A 17,848-nucleotide genomic window follows, 5' to 3' on the forward strand; every position below is an offset into this window, starting at 1 on the left:
AATCCTGGAATATTTATTTAGTAACTGAGGACGCCAAGTATTTGGATACACAATTAAATACACTGTAGAGCCCAAATGTGGCATTCACTCTCAAGATAATGGTCTAAATGTAATTTTTTTTCTCATTTGAATGCTTCAAAATACTGGATTTTTATATTATTAAATCTATATCTTCGGCAGGTGTTTTAACCAAACTGCAACACACGATAGAGGATTCAAACACAAATGCAATGAGCAACAGCTGTACTTCCAAACACACCACAAGTCAGTTGAGGATTTACCGTTTTACACTTCTGTTAAAGAGAATACAGAAACAGTCAACAGTCTTCTCCAATATGGTCTCACATAGGAACCCTGAGGGGTAGCTGTGACTCAGGTGGTAGTCGGGGTTGCCCACTAATAAGAAGGTCAATGCTTCAATCTCAAGCTACAGTACTTCATGTCAAAGTGATCCTGGACAAGATACTAAGTGCCAAAAGCAACAGTTGATATATCCATCACAGTTTGTGACAATGTAAAGTGTAAAGTGCTTAGAGTGGTGAGTATACTACAACATATATACCCAGAATATTTGATCAAAAGGCTTCTTCACCATTACTTATGCATTAGCTGTCTCCTGCAGCACATCCAGTACCTGCATGTAGCATTTTCTGTCTGCCAATTTTATGTGCTGATACTATTTTAATCCTCCTTAGGATAGGAAGGAGTATTTGCCTGTAACATCAAAAGCACTGCAATGTACAGTGAAAAGCAATACAGTGGGCAGCTACTGCTCAAAATTCAATCGAAATCTATCATAACAATTTTTGTTTGATTTAATAAAAATATAAAGACTATCATCAGCCTTAATTCCAAGCTGCTTTCAGCTAGAAAGATCTGTACACTTTGCTATGCTATCCACCCAGCAACAGTTTGTAGATAAAGTTAAAGAGCAGCTCAACATAATGAGTCATTTCACAGATTAAAAGTCTGATATTTCCTAAAGGAACTAATACAAAATGACTTTGGTCCAGACTGATACTGCTGCGAATTTGTCGCTTGTACAACCATAATGTGAATCTCCTGTTTCACCGCATCCCGACGTGCTCTACTGGATTTAGATCTAGTGACTATGGAGGTTATTTAAGTACGATGAACTCAGTGACCTCATGTTCAAGAAATCACTTAAGATAAGATAAGATAAGATAACCTTTATTAGTCCCACACGTGGGAAATTTGTTTTGTCACAGCAGGAAGTGGACAGTGCAAAAGTTATGAGGCAAAAATTAGAATACAACTTTGACATATTTTGAGGTTTGTGATATGGCATTTTATCCTGCTGGAAGCAGCCATCAGAAGATGTGAACAAAGGCATCAACAAGCTAAGAAACAATACTGAGGTAGGCTGTAGCATTTAAATGATGCTTAGTTGGCACTTTTGATACAAGGCAGAATGGTTGCACGTTTATTCACTTAACCCAAATTCTGACCATACCATCTGAACGGCGAAGCAGAGATTGTTTTGTTTTTCCAGTCTTCAACTGATCACTTTTAGTAAATTCTTGCAAATTCTGGACTAATTTTCCAGTTTTTGGCTGACAGGAGTGGCACCCAGGATGATCTTCTGCTGCCGTAGCTCATCTGCTTCAAGATTAAATGTGTTGCACGTTCAGAGATGCTCTTCTGCACACCTTGATTGCAATGAGTGGTTATTTGAGTCACTATTCGCATCAGATCAAAGCAGTCTCCTCTGATCTCTGGCATCAACAAGGCATTTTCATGCAGAGAATTGCTGATCAATTGATATTGTCTTTTTGTCAGACTATTCTCTTTAAACTCTAAAGATGATTGTGTGGGAAAATCCCAGAGGATCAGGAGTTTCTGAAATACTCAGACCAGCCTGTAAGTCACCAACAACCATGCAAGTCACTTATATCATGTTTCTTTCCCATTCTGATGCCCAGTTTGAACATCAATACTTCATCTTGACCATGTCTATGTAGCTAAATGCACTGAGATGCTGCCATGTAATTGGCTGATAGATATTTGCATCAGCGAGCAGTTGAACAGGTGTACCTAATGAAGAGGTTGGTGAGTGTATATCCACGTGGAGGGATAAATGTCTATGAATATTTGGTCCAGCTGCTTGTTAACATTAGAAAGCCTTCAGCTTGGCCTCAGTGGCACTGTAATTTGATTGTAAAATTATTGGGTATTAACCGAGTCTGAACTCTGTTTAGTACAGTGTGTTGCAGCAGTTATCATTAAACATCAGACCATATAACACAGTTATACTGCACTTTATAGTTACCAGAGTGGAGCAGAGGCTCATACATATTTAATTCTAGCATTTTAAATGCCATCCAGCTACTCAACAATCATCAGAAGGCGTCCAGCTCTTTTGTCCTCTGAAGTTCCTCCTGATAGTCTTTATTCCTCCAGGCTATGCCCTTACTGACACTTATAACTGTGGGTGGTGGGGGAGCTCTCAGTATGAAAAGCAGGTGAATTACAGTAGTCTGAAGAGGTGAGATGAGAGGGACGGCTCTCCAACGCGGAGTGCTGTAATCCCTGAGGAGATAATGTGTGGTGAGAGCACAGCCTCGCTGAGGAAACAGCCGAGAGAGAGCAGTGGAGTTTTAAAACACAGGGCCACTTTTCCTCGACGGAGCTGTGGCATTTAAAAGCCGATGTCCCTGACAGTGTGACTAGTGGAGCACAAACACAGACAGCTCAGAGGAAAATGGAGCTAAATGTTGAATACCCGCTGGCCTCTGTAGCCAACGAACCTCAACACTGACCCTGGCTGTGTTGGACAGAGAGCCTTTCTGAATATTAAACTGCTGCACCTTCCTGAAAACACCTCCTGTCTTTGTGTAAGCTTCACATTAAAGGGTGTTAGACTAAAAAAAAAAATATAATAATGCTTTTAGGCATTCAGATCACCACAAAAACATTATTCATGATCAAAGTATTATAAATTTACACAGAAAAGATAATTCTTCAATCTTCGGCTAAGTGAAATATCTCCTGGCAAAAAAAAGAAGCATTCTTTGCCTTTGATAAAACAAAAACTTGAGCACCAGAACTGGAAGCATGTATTGAACTCTGAGTGATGGGAAATATCCTTTCAGTTCAGTCAAAAACCTCCTGGACACCCATCACTCAGCGTCTGCACTATCCATCAATTCATAGAGTGCCAACTTTATCGTTGCACCAATGTGACAAATGGTCAGTTTGACCGCATTAAAAAAGGAAATTTTGAAAATATCTCTGGAGGGTATAAGGAAAATACATTTTATCACCCCTGAAATGACAGACTAATACCAGAGACAGAGTGGCTCATTCACCTGCACTGTCCACTTCTTTACTGAATAGAAAGTGCCCACAGAGTCCGTGACTGAGCTGGGGACCCTGAATACCGATGAGCTCCATCCATCACCTCAGCAAACAGAAGGTCTTGCACTTCAGAGCTCTATAAGCCCCACAAACCCAAAGTTCAGTGCCTCTCAGTATGAGCCAACTTATTTAGCCGTTCAAAGCACGTAGCAGTAAGCAGGATAATGAGGCTCCAGCGATGGTTGTTTTTGCTCCAGAGCGCTAACAATCATCCTCAAGCAGAAAACATCAATGCTCATTTTACTAATCCGCACAACGTCTACCTCCAGTTTGACCCAAGGGGGTTCAAGCCTGCTCCTGCCTGGATATACACAGAGAAAGAAAGAACGCATTAAAAATACAACACAGTGAGCTTTTTTGCATTTTGTTTTACTTTAGCTCTGCCACGTGGTTTATTTTTTCAATGTTGCGAAGCTAAAAGAAATAACCCAAAATCTTATATTTTGAGTTGTAACTGGTAGAAGGTATTTAAAAATCGTCTCCAAATAGACCAAAGATCTTAATTTCATTATCAGCTCAAATGGTTTTGACATTTAGGATATTTAATTCTATCTTGTGCTGTCTTATCAATAGGGATGGGTATCGAAAACCGGTTCTTGTTGAAAACCGGTTCCCACTGTTTCAATTCCTTGGAATTGTTTGCCATTTTAGCAAACGATTCCCTTATCGATTCCAGTCGGCCTGTCATGTTTTTAATTCCACTCCGGACTCGTGAATCTCAACCCAGCAGCAGCGGTAATGTTTGCACGTCCTCTCCCGTTAATGCGGCAGGTAAATAATCAACTAACAGTGCATATTATGTTAGCGCGATCTGCCTTATTACAAAACCTGCCATTACTGTGCGTTTAGGTGACCATGATGAGAGAGACAGAGTCTGGCTGGCTCAGATTCTCGCTGCAGTCTACCGGTAGCGTCTCCTTTCAGGCCAGGATAGACGAATGTCTCCGAGCAGTGACTAAGTTTGTGGTCAAAGGCTTGCACCCATTTGCCGCAGCAGATGCCCCCGATTTTCGGTAAGTGAATGTGTTTAATTGTAGGCAGGGACATTACTGGATATTCTTGTGTAATTGCTACTGAATAATTGATGTTATACTTTGTTATTGCTACAGAAGAATATTTATTTTATTATTTTACATTTACAATTTTTTTCCTGGGGACCCTGTGACACCCCATTGAAGGCTGTGGACCTCTTAAGATCTCACAAGATCTCACTGTTGGGTTTGTAAGGCCATGTTACTCCTAAATTTCTATCTTGTTCAAAGAGAAGATATAAAACAAAGTTCTAAGCTAATCGACCTTAGTGTTCTCCTTTTTTAAAAAGAATCAATAAAGAATCGACTCATTAAACAGAATCGAAAATGGAATCGGAATCGTGAAAATCTTATCAATACCCATCCCTACTTATCAATGACATAGGGGGTCTTCCATCTGAAACTTAAATACCCATGTGTCACTTAATTTAGTTTTGAAGTCTATTTAAACTTTTTCCCACTCGTTCAGTCCAGTTTATTGTTGTTGCACTTGCAGAATTTATTGAAACCTTTGGCCCAATATGTTTTTTAGATTACGTGCTTTAGCTTTACTTCTTTAAGCCTGGTTCTTTAAGGCTGCTAAATCATTCAAGTTTACCCAAGTTTATATAGTTAAGTAACCCTTTAAGTCCTTGAATATTGGTCCACAGTATCGTGAATAACCTTAGACTTTTATGAAAGACATTTGGGAAAAATGCATTCACATCAGTCCAGACAGCGATTTGCAAAACTCCATGAAACTCTGACAAATTTACAGTAATTAAATAACTGTCACCAAACTTGTTGGAACATAAATCAAATGCAACAAATCCAACATCCCCTTAGTGAGAAAACAGTAAATGATTTCTCGATTGGTTGAATGAACTCGCCATGCAGTTTTGAAAAATAGCCCCATAAGTTGGTTTTTTTAGACCAGGCGCGCAAGGGAGGAAAAGGTTAATTAAATGAAAAGGTCAGATCGACAAGTGAGAATAAAAAGAAAAAAAAGACAAAATGTACAAAAAAATGTACTAAATGTAGGTTTATAGGCTTTTAATTTTAAACATCAAATTTTAAAAACATACACATTACTCACACTACTTGACGACACTGTCTAGATTAGAACTTGACTATATTTTCTAATTTTTAAGTGTACAACCTACATTTGTTTATACAAATTGTATGACTGTTTTCTATCACAGTGCTATCAGAAGAGAATAAAACAAAGAAATAGTCATTGTGACATAAAAACAATGTTCATCTTACTGCTGATTCAGACATTACTCAATTTGTACAGTAATTTTAGATGTAAAACCACACCACTGCCTCACATATTTTATTTGTTTAAAAAGATTTAAATTGGATTGTTGTCATGTATCTGTTGACCAGGATTCCTGCTATATTCAGATTTCTCTGGAGAAATTCCTTTTGAACTCACACATTTAACCTTAAACTTCAACAACATCAACTCTTCTGTCAAACTGACCGTTGCCCGTGTTGAGGTTCTAACCGGCAGTTTTAAGTCAAACACTTTTGATTTTCCAAACTCAGATGTACACATCACATAACTATTTATTTCTTTTATTCTTTGGAGATTCACGAGGTTGTCTAGCGTGAATATGTTCCCTAGGGTCATTTTGTTGATTTAAAGTTCTAATGTAGTGCTCTGAGAGCTCTGACACAGAAAAAACACCTGGACAATCTTCGTTTCCCATTGTCCACTTACCCAAAATGAAATTTAAGTTGTTGTTTGACAAACTGAAAGAACGTGTGCATCACTGACTCATAAGCATAAGAGGACAGAACAGACCTATGGAAAGCCTGAAAGAGGTCCAGAGGGTGATAGGAAGATGACCTTGCAGGGTAATAGAGTTTTGGAGTTTTCTTGATATTTGTGTGACACTGAAAACACAAGATAAAGAATTATATTTCTTGCTCACTGTTTTTAATGCTTCAAAGTACTAGATCAGCTTTAAGGAATCAGTACTTTTCGATGGGCTTCCTCTTGTTTGCTTCCTGTGTTCTTCCCTGCAAACATCTGCCTGTCTGACAGCTACCAAACTGAGATGCTCAGCACTTTAACTCATCTGGCTGTGAGCAATGGCAAGGATATTTGTTCTTCAGCTCCAGTTCTTTAGCCAGATGTCGAACAGGTTCCTGCATAATGCCGATTCATTCTGGCCTTATCCAGCTAGAAAACACCAGATAATCAACTCATTATGTGCAACACAATCTGTGTGTGTAAGGCTATACAGTAGCCCACACACAATCCGACACTGCCTTTGAAAGCAGAGAACAATCATCCTTCTTATTGAGGCTCGTCACACTGATCAGTGATGTGGGTGGCTGTGTGGGAGACAGACATCAACCAAATGAAGTGATCAAAACAGCAACGAGCCACAGAACCACAGCATTTAAAATTCCTTCATCTTGAAACTGCCAGGTTTAACTTGCAAAAAGACTTTGGTCCGTTTATATGCTGCTAAAACCGAGAACATTTATCATGAATCACAACGCCTGAGATATGCAGATTTAGAAGGAGTGCTGCAGGAAACACCAATCATAGTGATGGCCCCAAGAGGATATATATTTAATTTAAAAAATCCACTAATTCACTGGCAGCAATAGGCAAATGATTTTAATATATTTGCCCCAAAATATGTATTAATAGAGAGCAGCAGACCAACAAGTCTCTGCGGGGAAAAGAAATGGTACAAAATGTAATATTGTTCTGTCATTCAAGTAAAATGCAGGGATGTTCATATCATCCAAGCAATGGCAAATCTAATTTATTTCAAAAAGAAAAACACTGAATTGGACACTGGGGATTCATAAAATTGAAAACTGCATTGCACCAGCAGAAGAGCTTACACTACAAACTATTTTTATGTAAATGAGTGCCACAGTGTAACTTTTATCTTTTTTCATAGGGTCAGTAGCCATAAATATGAAGCAGTATTGTAATATGAAACTATATTTTATTGATTTTCATTTTGCTTTATGCTTAAAGGGCAATTTTTTGCATTGATATATGTTGGTGCAGACCCCTTAAAGGGCACTTCACCTCAGGAATCAAATGCACAAATGTCATTTTTCCTCTGGTGCCATTTATCCACCTGTATTCCAGTGTGATTAGATGTGTGTTTTTAAGACGTCTAGCTTATCCTGACTATAATATAACTGCACCACAAAAAAGAAATAAAAATAAATCTGTTGGAAAACTGAACAGCATCAGTGTCTCTTTTCATGTCATCTTACCACAATTTTTCTTTGTGCTGAAATTCACTTGCAAACCAAAGGAAACGTGCAGCTAGTTGACATTACAGCTAAGCCGAGTGGGTGTAATAAAGATTTTAAATCTACTTTGTTATGACCCTCTCATCACAGGTAATCCTTTTGCACAGTTATAGTTAATGAAGTTCACATGAAACTGGTTACTATGTTGATTTTTGGAGTAAGCCGTGAATGATTTCCAAAAACACTGTTGTTTTTCAAATTTGTGGAATTTTAAGCAGCACAACGTGAGTGCCTTTAATTGTATTAAACTGAAGAGAAGGTACACATACAGTTCCGGTGAGAAGTTTACATACACTCATAATTCTGGCATCATTCTGACTGGATAGTTACTCTGGGTAGAAAAACAGATAAGATCAGTTAAATCTTTGGGATCATTTTCATGTTAGCACACCCAACTATGTACAAGTTTCAACCATCTAGCTGTTGATTTGAAATGAAGATGAAGAATTAGCGCTGCTTCTTCGTTATTCTATCCACTTTGGCCCATATACCAGCACCACAGTCAGCAAAACAACCCCAGAGGATGCTGCTGCCACTTGTATGATGCTTAACAGATGAACAGTGTTCTTTGGTTATAAAGCCTCATCTTTAACCCCCCCCCCAGCATACCTGTTGTCATTGTGGCCAGGTAGCTCTTTGTCTCTAATGAACATAAAACTTTTGGCTTCTCTGAGTGGAAAGCTGCAAACTTCAGTTGAGTTTAGGGTATTGATTTTGGACCGGGGTTTTCTTTATTGGTTAAAAGACCAATAAAGAAACCCCTGTACATTATACATCCTTCAGCGGCACTTTTTAAAAGGTTCAAGTGTAGCTATATATTTGGACCTGTATGTATACCTTTGACCCTGTGTGGGTCAAAGGTGTTTTAAAACACTAAAACACAAATCTCGGACATGTAAAATTGATTTTGGGGTGGACAATCCCGTTAAGCTCAACCTTAGAGGTAACAGATTTTAAACAACTGGAATGACTGATGAGTTAAATCATCAAATCTATTCACAAATTTTCAGAGCTATGAAACAAGAAAACTGTGTTAACACTGAAACAGCACTAGTTATTAACATTGTGCTTTACGCTGAAATACATAATCTATTACATTTTCTTAAACAGAGAAATTATCTTTGTGCTAATCAATTTACTTTATTACCAAGACGTGTTAAGAACAGGAAGTCTAATCACAGCTGTTGCCTTGACATATTGTTACTTTTCTGGAAAGCTGTGCATCATGCTACAGCATAGGTTACAACAGAATTATCACATTACTATAAATCAAGCTTAACTGCCCACCTACTCTTTAAATAGGATGAATAATATAATTGATTAGACATTTTACAACTTAACAGTTGATTTCTTGCTTGTGTAAATTATTGCAATTAGCTGGTTGGTGACATAATCTTTTTTAGAGAGCATTTAACTTACGCCTTATTAAAACTATTTTAGGCACTTTAATAAACTACAAAATACAAACAATGATTGACAGGAAATGCTACAACCCCTTTTTCTTTGGCTCTGGTATCAAATTAACATAGGCAGCTCAGACTTTTTGACCAAGAGAGAAAAAAAACCACTCTGTCAGCACAACAACATGCTTTAAATCTGGTATGACAGAACTGGTATTAATATTCAAAGTGCTTTCACGGTTGAGAGGAGTCATACTTGGAGCAGATTTCTGCTTAGGCCAGAAACTTTCATCTGAAGAGCTTAGTGCCAAGTACTAATCGTACTCTCTGCCAGGTGTTAAGTTACTCTTTAAGAGCTGACTCCAAAACACTGTGATATTTGATATTGTAAATAAAACTGAGCTCTGTCTATGAATGTTGGCGAGTGTTGTTAGAGGGACACTACACAAACTGAGAGTGACAGAGAAAAAGACAACATGTTCAGGTGGGATTCCTTCTGGCTATAAGCTGTATAGTAAAGTTTTAAACCAATACTGCATGAACACAAAGCCATGTTAAGCTTCTTTTCCTCCTCTAGAGGTTTATGAGGGCCATCGCTGTAAACAACAGCGGTGGTCAGCTAGAGAACTGCTTGGAGTAGATGCTGCTTGCAGAAAATATTGTCAGTCTGTGGGGGGACAGGTTTCCTGTAAAATGAGGTCAGGATCCAGTCACTGCAACAGCAAGGCAGCGAAGATCACATCCACACCCACTGCAACCTGCTGCACAGAGACCAGAAAACCTCACTGCACTGTCACCGCTATAATATAATTTTTTTTATATGAGCATCAAACCTAACAAAAAAAACCCTTGATGTCATAATGACAGAGGACATTTATAAATCGTTCTATAAATTCTGTCTCTCTCCCTGCGTGGTGTCTGTCTGTGCGCACAATCGCTTCACACCTTCACTAAACCACAACAGGAGCCACATTCACAACAACTACTTAGTTTTACTTTACAGCCAGCTTCCCCAAGGAGACATTAAAATAAGTGCTCTTAAAAAAAAATCTTCTCTGCAGATAATTTGATGTTCTCGATCTTCCCTTGCCTCTTCAGCAATTCCAGCTCAGGTTTCCTCAGGGCTGAAACACAAAAGCTACTAGGTTTTCTCTAGCTAACAGCAGAGATTGAATGCTTTCAAAAAGTTGTAGAGGAAAGTACTGAAGCATAACTTTTGGCTTGAACTGTTAAATCTTCACAGTGCAGGGTAATTGAGGGGAGCTGGAGTTAAAATATGGACTCCAATTAGGCCTGCGGTCACAAATGAAGGCTGTTATGGTGACTATCTCCTGTCATAGTGGGAAAGCGTGAATAAAACCCAATATTATGCCTGGATGTTGGACTTTCTGTCTGATAGATTCCAAAAAGCAAAGGTGAATAAGTGCCTCTATAGAGAGCTCTTTGTTCCCTCCAGATTTCCTCATAGTTGTACTTTGTACTCTTTAAACATGGCTGTGACTGCACCTATTGAAATGGCTTTACTTTAAGGCTGCCAGTGTTCGGCAGCCTCGCCTCTGTCAGTGCGCCCCAGGGTGGCTGTGGCTACAATGTAGCTTGCCATCACCAGTGTGTGAATGTGTGCGTGAATGGGTGCATGACTGGATGTGTAAAGTGCTATACAAATACAGGTCATTTACCATTTACCATTAAAAGCAAATGGCTCTGATATTGTTCGCTTCATTGAGCCTTTTATTGTAGTAGAAGGACTATGATCTCCAACTGAATCTTGGAACAGAGCCAAATGTGAAAATCAGTAAAAACTTTATATTACCCACATTTTTATGGATCACCTTTAAACTTCACAACAATATTCTAGGCCTTGGGGGACATAAGTACCTAGGTTGACTAACAATTTGACCTTGGCTTTCAATGTTAGCACCTAAGGTCAAAGCTGACCTTGAAAAAAACTTTCAAAAAAACATATTAAGTACTTTATATCAAGATTTACTAGGTAATAACTAGTTTAAAACTATCCATGAATCACTTTTTCCAGATTAACGTTGATTCAAAATACACCAGTATACCACTGCTCATTTATTATAGTTTACTCCACCATCAGTTGTCATTCTTGTGTTACTCCATTAATCTGGAATTAATTTGTAACTGTTTGACATGATGTTTCACCACTTAAAAAAGCACAAAGAGTAGTTATGAATGCGTAACTGTGGTTTTGAGACACTCAGAGGTAACAAGCGATTCATTCATTTGCACTAACAGTTTCCCAACTGGTTCTTTAGAAAACATCATCATCTATCATTTACTCATTTCATTTCTTTACTTGTGCTTTGATAGTAAGGCAAGTTTTGTGTTGATGTATTATGGTAATGCCACCCTACTTCGGCGATATAGAGGCAGACCGCTGACAGAGCAAACCAGATGGGCAGGTCTGAGATTTTCCCACTAAACCATCTCTAGGGTTTACAGAGAATGGTCTGAAAAAGAGAAAATATCCAGTGACGTGCTCCAGAAAACATTTCTAAATGCTCAGCTCAACAGATGAGCCACAGACAACCAAACTGGGTGCTACTACTGTCAACTAAAAATAGGAAACTAAGTCTTAAAATTGCACAAGCTCAACATTCAGTGTACCCCAGTGCTGCTGCTGTTCATCTCTATCCCTTTATAACCACAATGCACCCATCTGATGATGGTGGTTCCCAGCAGAATAATGTGTTAAGTCACAAAGCTCAAATCATCTAAAACTGGTTTCAAGAACATGAATACGAGTTCACTGTATTCAACTGACCTCCATAGTCACCAGATCTCAGTGCAACAGAGCAGCTTAGGGATGATGATGGAGCAGGAGATTCACACAATGGATGTGCATCTGTCTGCAGCAACTGTGTGATGCTATCATGTCGATATCGACCAAAATCTGAAAAATGTTTCCAGCCAAAATCTTACAACTAACATTAACATCCATTTGCACCATAAAGTTAAACTTGACTTGACCTTGAGTCCAAAAACATCACTAGTTGCAGAACTTTTGAGACTTCATCAGTCAGCCAGACAGGCAATCATTAGAGTCCTTCTTTCAGCTCACATGAAAAAAAGCACACAACTTTTCTATGAGATGACACACAAACTGATAAACCAGCATCGTCACACCAAAGATGAACTCCAATGCCTTTTCAGGAAAAAAAGCAGGTCTGGGTGATCATGGTGGTTAGGGAGCACGAGATTGTAGGTGGCATTGCTCCAGACCAGTATTACACACATTTGTTCTCAGCCTGCCTTAAATTGAATCTTTTGCTGAAGCTTGAAGTGTTTTATCTCCAAGTTGATAATACACCCTGTAGAGAAATTCAATTTTTTGGTGTTTGGTTGCTGGGTTTAGAATTTATCACACAACTGCAGTATGACTGGTCAAGACCTGAAATCCCCTCAAGCTGCACTTTTCTCCCTGAGGACCATTAAAACACACGCAGCTTGGATAACCCTTTACATTTCATCTCTGGAATAATATCATGCTGTAATAAGAGGGAAATAGTGTGATACCACTGGCAATATAAAAACTTGCAAAACGGGTAAAATATTTCATGAAATTGAAACAAACACTGATTTTCATCTAATTTATAGTTCAGATTTTTATTTTTTCCTCTTAGTTCTTGTTACTGAAAGTTTAAGAGTTAAAATACTATGAAAAAACAGCAGCTATATGTTTTCCATATACATTTCTTCATTATTTGTAAAGCACCATAATAGTTCTTGGCATAAAAAACATACATTCTTCATGGTCATGGTCAAAACACCTACAAATGTAGTTGAAGAACAATTTTAATAAGGGTTGTTTGAGAGCTGCATTCACTGATTGTTTTTAGGTATCTGAGGTGTTAAGGGATGAGTAAAACTCAACTGCACAATTTTCAAGGGCATTTTCTGGGAAAGAAGTTTGCAGCGGTGAGCACCTCATAGCAAGTTTCTGGATTGAACAAGCATGCCTCCATCTCATCTTATCCCAGCATCCTCCTGTGTCCTCTGTCACAAATCCCCCCTGACACTTGTCTCCACCCACTCCACGCTGCCTTCACTCTCTTCTTCACCTCTCTTGTACTCCATCCATAGCTTTGTTTGCTGTACCTCTGCTACTTTTATCTGCCCGGTTACACCAGTCTTTCTCTCATCCACAGATGTATTCTTGCTTCTACTATTTCATTCCTCTTCTCTCCGGAGCATACCTCCACCTCTCTAGGCTCTCTCTCACCTGCTTCCTACTCCCACTACAGATCAGTGTCATCTGTGAATACAATACTCTGCAGAAACTCCTGCCTGATCTCATTTATCAACCTGTCCATCACCACTACAAACAAGGAAGGTCTCAGAGCCAACCGCCACCTTGAAAGCATCTGTCACTCCTACCACACACCTCACCACTGTCTCGCTATCCTTATATATGTCTCATACATGTCCTGCATAACAGTCACATACTTCTCTGCCACTCAACTTAATCAACTTAATATCATTATACCTTTTGTTTCTTTAAAAGTCATGGTGACAAAATCTGAAATAAAGAATCACCAATTTAAATTAAAATCACCGTAAAATGCTCTTAAAGTTCACTAAATTTCACCCAAATTAAGGTTCTAAGAGCTTTGCTCCCTACAAGTTTCACTTCCACCATAAGTAAACAACATTACGTCTTCATTAGCGGCTCAATACAGAATGCCAACACATCACCTTTTCTGTCTCAACCCATCAACATCGGGGATATAATTAGAGAAGAGAAATGATGAGTTCCTTACCAATAACAGGATTGGTTCATATGTTTCTCAGACAGTTCCCATGGATTTTTCTAAAGTAAACTATTTTTGCTTCCATCTCAAACCCGTGTAAATTTTCCTGACGCAAATATAACACTGTGTCCATTTTAAGGGATGCAGAGAATGTGCATTATGGATTAGGTGGGTTGGCTGTGCCACAAGCAGGTCCAGATGTGAGTTCAAGTCGAGCCTCTTTTCTCTGTTACTCGCTCTTTAGTTTTATTTGGAAAATCTAATAAGTTGGGTTACAGAAAGAGCGACATGAGGTGTAATATAATTTATAATGATGTTAAAAACAGGATACTACACTCCATGCCATCTACATAGTTTCTGCTTGTGGTTATGCACAGTAATAACATTATCTAGTAAAACTACTGAACATTTTGGATCATTTTCATGGGGAAGACAGAACTAGAAAAACTTTTTAAAAAATGCCCCACAGAGTTGAAAAGGGTGAAAATCCCTGTGGGTGCATCCACTATGAGGGACTCCGTTTTTTAATCCAGCGTTAATCTAAAACTATTCATGAGAACAGCTTTAAAAAAGGGATGCCTGATGGCTTAGATGCAAAAAATAAATCAATGAATATATTATAAATGTCTGATGAAGCTGAATTCACGTCTTCAGCCCAAAGTCATATGAGATTAGATTTCATTGGCTATGATGAAAAAAACAAGGAAATTAGACCCTGACTAATTCTTTAATGCAGAGAAAATTCCCCTGTAATCGTTTCAGGAAGTAGCGACACTGACACAAATACAGACAGATCCGACCACTCTTAGCAAAAATCTGTTGCTTAAACATTCACTTCTCTGGACAGACATTAATATTTATAGCACTGCTGCCTTGCAGAAACCCAGTACTCTAGAGGCTTTGCAAAACTGAGGGCTGCATGGGAACACATAGACACTAACACTCCCTAAAAAGCCAGCGGGGGTGAAATTGTAGAAGAGGTTCAGCGTGTCACAGCAGGGAAATAAACAGGGGAACTATTAGCTAGACGTTTTTTCTTATCATCCCTTTTTTCTCTCCTTCTTCATTCCTCACCTCATCCTAATCCTCCTCTTCCCCTCTGTCTTCTCTACACTCTTATCCTCGAGTGCTTATCATTTCTTTCCCCATACACAGTCTGTTCTTTGCTTCTCATGAAGTCAAATCATCTCCAAGATGTGAGGTGGGGCATCCAGAGAAGCAGATGGAGGCCGGTACACACATACAGCAAAATCAGTGAGGGATAAAATGGGAAAGGCAGAGGAAAATGTCACTGCAGTTGTGAGAAACACAGAGGGAATACTCCAGCCAGACAGCCTGCTACCCCTAAAATTTAGCCTTTCATACTTTATACAGCTCTCCTCACTTCTCATTCCTCCTCTTCCTCACTGTCCACCTATTCTCCTCATCCTCTTGTGTTTCACCTCAAAGTGCTTAGTTCTGATTTACCGCTGTCTTGTTCAGCCTCACCCTTCTGTCTTTAATGGCCACTGACTCAGCTCTGTCCTCCTCTCTAATACAAACTGACTGGCCGTGCTTCTTCTCATCAGCATTCGCTGCAGAATATCAAAGGAGCAAACTGCAGAGCTGTTGGACACTGAAATCATAAAAAATAGTCAGCAGAGAGAACACTGAACTATGATCAGCATCCATTCTGGTGTGTAAAGATGACACCCTCGAGCTTGGACTGAGGTATAAAGTAAATTTGATACACCAGCTACTTAAAACTGACAGCAGTAAAAACTACTGTTTACAGTATGCTGCACTGGAATTTCTGACTTTGTAACAAAACCCTGAAAGAATATTGATTTATTCCATTTTCCATAGCTTCTGGAAAAGTATTATCAGCTCCGAGGTTAGGTTTGACATCCACACTGAGCATCAGAATGAAGAAAAAAGGTGATTTAAGTACGTCTGAATGTGGCATGTTTGTTGCTGATTTTCCCCACACAGACATCTGTGAGATTTAAAGAGAATGTTCTGAAGAAAGGGAGAAAATATCCAGTGAGTGGCAGCTGTCTGGATGAAAATGCCGTGCTTATGACAGATATCAGAGGAGAACGGCCAGACTGCTTTGAGCTGATAGGAAGACAAAAGTAACTAAAATCATCAGTCGTTACAAACAAGGCATGCAAAAGAGCATTTCTAATAGACAAAACAGCGAACCTTGAAGCAGATGGGCTACAGCAGCAGAAGACCACACCGAGCACTAGATACAATGTGTATCAGCTGATTCAGTTTTCAAATGGTTGGGTCAGAATTTGGCCTAAACAAGGTGAAAACACGGACCTTTCCTGCCTTGTATCAACAGTTTAGGCTGCTGCTGGTGATGTGTGGGCGATATATTTTTGGCACGCTTTGGTAGTGGTTTCAACTTGCACATGAAATTAATGCAGACTCCATCATCAAACACCAACTTAACTAAACTGTAATTATTGCCTCTAATAAGGCAAATAGTAGAAAACGGCTTGACTAAACCAGAATGAAATGAAAACTTCCTGGATGTCACGGTTCTGGGTCCGTTGGACCCAGTATTTTGAGTTTATTGTGTTTTGATTTAAGTTTGCATCAGGGATTGTGTTCTTGTTCTCTTGTCGTGTTATGTGATGAATATGATGTCTATTATGAGAGTTCCATGTTTCTGTTTGTCTGGGTTTAAGATGTGGGCTTAGTTTCATATGTCATTTCCTGTCTGTCTCTCTATGTCGAGCCTGCGTGTGATGTTTTATTGTGAAGGTCTGCGTCTTATGTGAGTGTTCAGTTTTACCTCTGTCTCGTCTTACGGATTATTCCCAGCTGTGTCCACCACCTGTGTGTAATTCCCGTGTTTCTCTGTGTGTATTTAAGTCGTGTCCTCCGTCATTGTAGTTGCTGGTCCGTCTGTGTAACCACCGTGTCTCGCTCGTGTGTTCACCCTGCTGTTAACCATCGTCCGCTTCTGTTCGCCCTGCTTCATGTTCATGTTCTGGTTTCTGCGCTATAGTTTAGCTGTTTCCCTGTATAGTTTAGTTCGAGCTCCATTTGCTGTTTGTCCTCATTTTGTGTTCAATAAACCACCTTCACCTCTCCACTACTGCCTGCGTTTGGATCCCCCTTCATTTCCTCCACACGGCTCCTCTCACTCGCCGTGACAGTACGGACCAGCCACAAGATGGATCCAGCAGCTTTGTCTGGAGAGAGCGACCTCGCACGCATCCGACGCCTGATGGACTGGGTAACCCACACCACCAACGCAAGGGCAAGAGTGGTGGGGTTAAAAGCCATCGAGGCAATCCTGGAAGGAAATCCCTACCTCTGCCAGCTTAAGGGAGTTTCAGGCTTAATCTGCAACCTGCATAAAGCCCGGGGGGTGGTGCGAGCTCGGGAATCCACAGACTTTGTCCAGCAGCAGCGGACTACGGCCGCCCCGGAACAGTCACGTCAGCTTCTCCTGCCGGAGGTTTTGCCCGGCCCGCCGGAGGTTTTGCCCGGCCCGCCGGAGGTTTTGCCCGGCCCGCCGGAGGTTTTGCCCGGCCCGCCGGAGCAGTCGGCAGGGAGGAAGCGACGTTCGCGTCACCGGCGCGGCACCCCACAGCCGGACTTCAGGATGTCAAAACAGTCGGCTGTGGTGGGTGAAGCAGACACTCTTTTTGTTCCTTTTTACCCAGATGCTAGGTCTATTTCTTCTGGAGCTATTTTTTGTGTCTCCTCTAAACATGATAAGGATTTCTCCGTCTCACCCATGACCATTGCTCCTAAGACTGCCTTTGTTGAGCCGACTTTTCGTGCTAATGACTATGTTCACGCTGTTGTTCCCATGCCCGGAGTAGCTGAGCCTAGCACTACGAACATAGGGAATTTAAGTGTCAGGGAAGCTTTCTTGTCTCTGTCAGTTCCTTCAGGGAAAGCTATAAACCTTTCTGAAACTGGTTTTTCTGACCATATTGTTCCATCCTTACTTTCACCTCAGTCTGTAGCCCAGCTGCCCTCA

The 17,848-nt window shown here is 39.9% G+C and overlaps 1 protein-coding gene across 1 annotated transcript in view; it reads right to left on the reverse strand.

The window, feature by feature from the left end:
- LOC101469035 (contactin-associated protein-like 4) overlaps positions 1-17,848 on the reverse strand; it is a 163,359-nt gene that overhangs the window by 119,382 nt on the left and 26,129 nt on the right. The window lies entirely within an intron of this gene.

The sequence above is a fragment of the Maylandia zebra genome, linkage group LG18 (assembly GCF_041146795.1).
Source record: "Maylandia zebra isolate NMK-2024a linkage group LG18, Mzebra_GT3a, whole genome shotgun sequence".
Lineage (NCBI taxonomy): Eukaryota > Metazoa > Chordata > Actinopteri > Cichliformes > Cichlidae > Maylandia > Maylandia zebra.